The sequence below is a fragment of the Humulus lupulus genome, chromosome 7 (genome assembly GCF_963169125.1).
Source record: "Humulus lupulus chromosome 7, drHumLupu1.1, whole genome shotgun sequence".
NCBI classification, from domain to species: domain Eukaryota; kingdom Viridiplantae; phylum Streptophyta; class Magnoliopsida; order Rosales; family Cannabaceae; genus Humulus; species Humulus lupulus.
The window spans coordinates 191,961,354-191,967,589 of record NC_084799.1 but is presented as its reverse complement, the minus strand read 5'-3'; positions in this window follow the sequence as shown (position 1 = coordinate 191,967,589).

The following is a 6,236-nucleotide window of genomic DNA, read 5'->3' as shown; positions in this document are numbered from 1 at the left end:
TTCTTGCAACAGGCGCATAGGTATCGAAATAATCGATACCCTCTTTTTGCCTAAACCCTTTAGCTACTAATCTAGCTTTAAAGGTTTGGATAGTGCCGTCAATGTGGTATTTTCTCCTAAATACCCACTTACACCCAATTGGCTTAGACCCCGGTGGGAGGTCTACCAATTCCCAAGTGTTATTGGAAAGAATGGAATCCATCTCATCATTGATGGCTTCTTTCCAAAATGCACTATCTCTCGATTGCATAGCTTCTCTATAAGTCTTAGGATCATCCTCAACGAGAAGTACAATAGGAATTTTCCTAATGACTTCCTCTCTATTTCCTTCTACCATGTAGAATGAAATTCGTTGAGAATCTATCTCATCCACTACTAGACTTTTATGATTTTTAAGCCTTTGACTTCTTATAGGTTCAAAGGGTTGCTTTACATCCTTTTGAGAATTCTCCTCTTGAGAATCAACTTTGGATGTAGAAGCTTGAGAGTTGTTCTCATATAACAAATTCTCCTTTAGAGATGTTGAAGCTTGAGAATTGTTGTCACATAACATATTCTCAAAGAATTCAACTTCTCTAGATTCAATCACAATATTAGACTCTAAGTCTAATAGCCTATAAGCTTTACTATTGTTGGCATAACCAACAAAAGCACACTTTATGGCTCTTGAACCTAACTTTGTTCTATTAGGTTCGGTTTTTCTTGCAATATGCAAGACACCCCCACACTTTGAAGTACCCTATGTTGGGTTTTCTTCCTTTCCATAACTCATATGGAGATATCTCATTTTTCTTCATCGGTATTCGATTAAGAATGTGACAAGCGGTTAAAAGCGCTTCACCCCATAAGTTGAAGTTCAACTTAGAAAACACCAACATAGAATTTATCATCTCTAGATAAGTCCTATTTTTCCTTTCGGCAACACCATTGTGTTGTGGTGTATAAGGTGCAGTGCACTCATGAATTATACCATTTTCTTCACAAAATGTATTGAATTCATTAGAGAAGTACTCTCCTCCTCTATTGCTTCTTAGCACCTTAATCTTTTTATTTAGTTGATTTTCAACTTCTAATTTATACAATTTAAAAGCATCAAAAGTCTCATCTTTATGCTTTAAAAGAAACACATAGGTATATCTACTAAAATCATCTATAAAAGTAAGAAAATACCTTTTACCACCTCTAGTTAAAACACCATTTAATTCACAAAGATCACTATGGATTAAATCTAGTAAATTAGATGATCTTTCTACACTAGGAAATGGTTTTTTAATCATTTTCGCCTTAACACATGTTTCACATTTACCATAGTTTTTAATATTGCATGCAATCATACCACATTTTACTACTCTTTTCATGGTTGAAAAACCTATATGCGATAGTCTAAGATGCCACAAAAATAAAGAATCATACTCAACAATATAGGCGGAATTAGCATTTTTATTGATAACATTGAAAGTTACATCATTGGTGCACAATTTAACCATACCCTCACAAGAGTACCCCTTTCCCAAAAGTACATTTGATTTGGTAAGTTTAAGTTTACCGGACTCAAAAACGGCTTTAATGCTGGGCTTGCCAAGCAAATCACCACTTACCAAGTTTCTACTCATTTCGGGAACATAAAGTACATTCACTAATGTAACTTTCTTGTCGGAGGTGAAGTAGACATCAATAGTACCTTTGCCAAGTACCTTGGATTTGCCCTCATTGCCCATTTGTATCTCATGGTTGCCCTTTGACTCTTCAAAGGTTTTGAACAATGATTTGTCATAGGTGACATGGACGGTGGCACATGTGTCATACCACCACCCTTTCACCTTGCCTTGGACCGCATTCACCTCACTAAGGGTAGCAACTATGTTTTCCTCTTGAGTTGCGTTCACCTTAGGTCCTTGTTGGTCTTTTCTATGTCTACACTCTCTAGCATAGTGACCCTTTTTCCCACACACAAAGCAAGGACCTTTCTCGCCCTTAAACTTGTTTGGGTTGGTTTTTGGACCCAAAGGTTTCTCATTACCCTTTTTCCCTTTGTTTTTGGGATGTTTTGGTTGTGACACCGCATTTGCTTTGGAAGTCTCTCCATTAGACCCCTCCATAAGTTTATCTCTACATATCGATTCCTCTTCGATTCGAATATGTTTTTGGATCTCCTCCAAAGAATAATCCTCATTTTTATGAAGGATTCTTTTCTTATAGCTCTTCCAAGTTGGTGGTAAGTTAGCCACTATAGCACCAACTTGAAAGGCATCGGGAAGCTCAATCTTTAACACTTTCAATTTATTAACAATAATTTGTAATTCATGAATTTGAGGAAGAATAGATTTATCTCCAAAAAATTTGAAATCGAAGTATTGAGATATCAAAAACTTTTTGGTACCTTTCTCTTCCGCCTTAAACTTTTTCTCAAGTGCATCCCATATCTCCTTGGCCGATTTGGTCTCGGTGTAGAGGTCATATAGCCTATCGGATAGGGCGTTGAGGATATGACCCCTACAAAGAAAATTGTCCTCCTCCCTCTTCCTTCTCTTCTCCACCTCCTCGGGAGTGTCTTTGTCGGATGGCTCGGCTAGAGGTGCCAAGGAAGACTCAAGGATGTAGGCAATTTTGAGAGTGGTTAAAAGAAACCTCACCTTGTCTTGCCACCTAGTAAAATTGGATCCATCAAACCTATCCAATCTCACTAGGTCTTGGTTCATGATTTTGATTGTCTCCCCTTCCATTGAAACAAAAAGGGTTAAGCTTTTGAATGTTAGGAAAAATAATATTGCCTCAATGGAAATGGTAAGATAATGTTACAACTCTATGCAAAATATTACAATGGACAAGATTGATTAAATAAAGTGTTACAACTCTATAACTGAAAATACAAATACAACAAAGGAAATAAAGAAGATGATGAAGAAGAAGAGAATAGTAAAATACAACTCAAAACAAAAGTTACAAATAAAATAAAGTGTTTGGACCAAATGAAGAGATTACAACTCTTAAACAAAATATACAAGTAAATAAAACAAGAGAATAAGAAGAAGAACAATAGAACAAAAGGAAGAACATAAACCACAAACAAACTCTCACTTACACAACCTAAGTGAAGAGGATTGGGGATCACCAACTTGAACAAGGTTTAAAACCTTTGTCCAAAAGCTTATTTCCCCCTAACTCAAGAACTAAGGGATCTCTCTCAGATTTTGGAAATGCTTTATGGAATTATCAAGCCTCAAGGTGTTTCTAGCCAAGTGCTTTAGTGGATAGAAATGGTGTGTCTTACAAGTGAGCATTAGGCTCCTATTTATAGAGTTTAGAGACACCCTTTGAATTTCAAATTCCACCAACCCCCATGGCTGTTACCAATGATTAATTGGGTGTTTTATGGAATTAAAATAGAGATTTGGGAGTTACTTAGCTGTTGGAATCGTTCAAAGTTGGATAAAAAACCGAAATTATAGAAGCTGTCAGCCATTAGGGTCGCGGCGCTAGTTCCAGGCGCCGCGGCCCTCAGTCAATTTTAGCAACACATTTTTTCAGTTTTTTTCAAAACGTTCCAATTTATTCCCACTTGATTTTGTAACTTCCATACACAATATGGGAGTTAAAATCACATCTCTATCAGCCATTTCTCATATGGCTTTAAGAAATTCATCTCAATATTGTGTAACAACAAATCTACACAATAATGGGTGATATTTAGGAGTTACAAATTTGTGATGAATTTGTTACACCAAATATGTTACATGTTTGGATATTTCACATATATCCAAATAATGTAACTCTCTATTATATGTTACAATATGTGACACTCCATGTCACATTTATTTAATCTAAAACATTATATTATAAAATATAATATTACATTATATTATAAAATAATATAACAGGATCTACCTTAATCCCATTTGCGCCAACAATGTGTCCAAGGATGTCACTTCAGGTAACCAGAACTCACACTTCTTAAACTTAGCATACAATTGATGTTCCCTCAACCTCTGAAGTACCTGTCGAAGATGAAACTCGTGCTCTATCTTTGAACTGGAATACACCAAGATGTCATCAATGAAGACTATAACAAACTGATCTAGGAAGTCCTTGAACACCCTGTTCATTAAATCCATAAAGGCTGCCGGGGCATTGGTCAAACCAAAGGACATGACCGAGAACTCATAGTGCCCATACCGCGTTCGGAAGGCCGTCTTAGGTATATCCTCATCCTTGATCCTCAGTTGGTGATAACCAGATCGAAGATCAATCTTTGAGAACACCGTCTTACCCTGCAGCTGATCGAACAAGTCATCAATCCTCGGTAGAGGATACTTATTCTTAATAGTTAACTTGTTCAATTCTCGATAGTCAATACACATCTCAAAGTCCCGTCCTTCTTCTTAACAAATAGAACTGGAGCACCCCATGGTGAGTAACTAGGTCTGATGAACCCTAAATCCAGAAGTTCTTGCAGCTGTATCTTTAACTCTTTCAGTTCCACCGGTGCCATCCTGTATGGTGCCCTCGACACTGGCTCTGTCCCTGGTGCCAACTCAATAACATACTCAATCTCCCTACGCGGCGGCAACCCAGGCAAATCCTCAGGAAACACATCTAAGAACTCACAAACCAATCTGGTCTCCTCCGGTCCAACTGGTGAAACTTTGGTGGTATCCACCATACTAGCCAAGAAACCTATACATCCACCCTGTAACAAATCTCTGGCTCTTAATGCAGATATCCTGGGTACGCGGGGTCCATGCACCGCGCCCACAAAAACAAAGGGATCCTCGCCCTCTGGCTCAAAGGTTACCATCTTCTTCCTACAGTCAATAGCTCCATATCTAACCAGCCAATCCATACCTAAAATCATATCAAAGTCCTCCATACTCAACTCAATCAAGTCTACTGATAACTCCCTGCCATCAACTAACACTGGCAGTGCCCTAATCCACCTCCTAGACACTACCAGTTCTCCTGTAGGAAATATAGTCCCAAACCCTGAAGCACTATACTCACTAGGCTTACACAGTCTATCAATCACCCTATCAGATACAAATGAATGCGTAGCACCAGAATCAATCAAAACAGTAAAGGGAGTGCCAGCACTAGAAAGCTGACCTATCACTACCGAGGGACTAGCCTCGGCCTCTGCCTGCGTCAAAGTGAACACTCGAGCTGGAGTCAAGCTATCTACCCTTCCTGTCTCCCCCTTCTTCACAGTCGGGCAATCCTTCCTGAGGTGTCCCACCACCCCACACACATAGCAGGCCTTAGCCCGACATTCGCCCGGATGGCATCTCCTGCACCTCGTGCACTCTGGGTAAGTCCTCCACGAATCACCGCCTCCCTGACGGCCACCCTGAGTACCCCGACCTCCCCTTTCAAACTTAGGAGCGATTGGAGCATCAAGAGTCTTTCTCTTCAAATCACTGGAGCCTCCGCCCCTACTAGAACCAGAGTGTGGAGGCACCGCCCTGCGGCCCTCCCTTCTTGCCGCACTATCCCTCCATATCCTATTCTCCGCTTCCTCAGCTGTAAGAGCCCTCTCCACAGCCTGGGCATATGTAGTCACTCCAGGAACTGTGGTAATTCTTACATCTCGGGCTATCATAACATTCAGCCCTCTGACAAATTTGTCCTGCCTCGCTGCATCAGTAGGCACAAGGTCTGGTGCGAACTTTGCAAGTCTGTCGAACTTCAAGTCATATTCTGTAACTGTCATACTGCCCTGAACCAGTCCCACGAACTCATTCACTTTTGCTGACCTGATGGCAACGTTATAATACTTCTGATTAAACAAATCCTTAAATCCTTCCCAAGTCAATGTAGCAACCTCTCTAGTCTGTGATGCCACCTCCCACCAGATTCGGGCATCATCCCTCAGCATATAAGTGGCACAGTCCACCCTGTCATGTCCTTCCACTCTCATAAAATCAAGAATGGTAGTAATCAAGGTCATCCACTGTTCAGCTTTCAGTGGATCTGGACCACCCTCAAAGGTCGGGGGCTGCTACTTCCTGAATCGCTCATACAACGGTTCCATCTTATTCCCAACATCAACTGGCTGTACCACAGGTACCAGTGTCGGTGGCCCAACATGGGCAACACTCCCAGATGGAGCCTGCCGCAGAATTCGGATCTGTTTGTCTTGGCTCTGAAGCCTAGCTTGCATTTATGCCATTAACTGCTGCCAGTTCTCAGGGACTGGCGGAGGGGTCGGGCCCTGGTCATCATCTCTAGCCCCAGACCTGCCG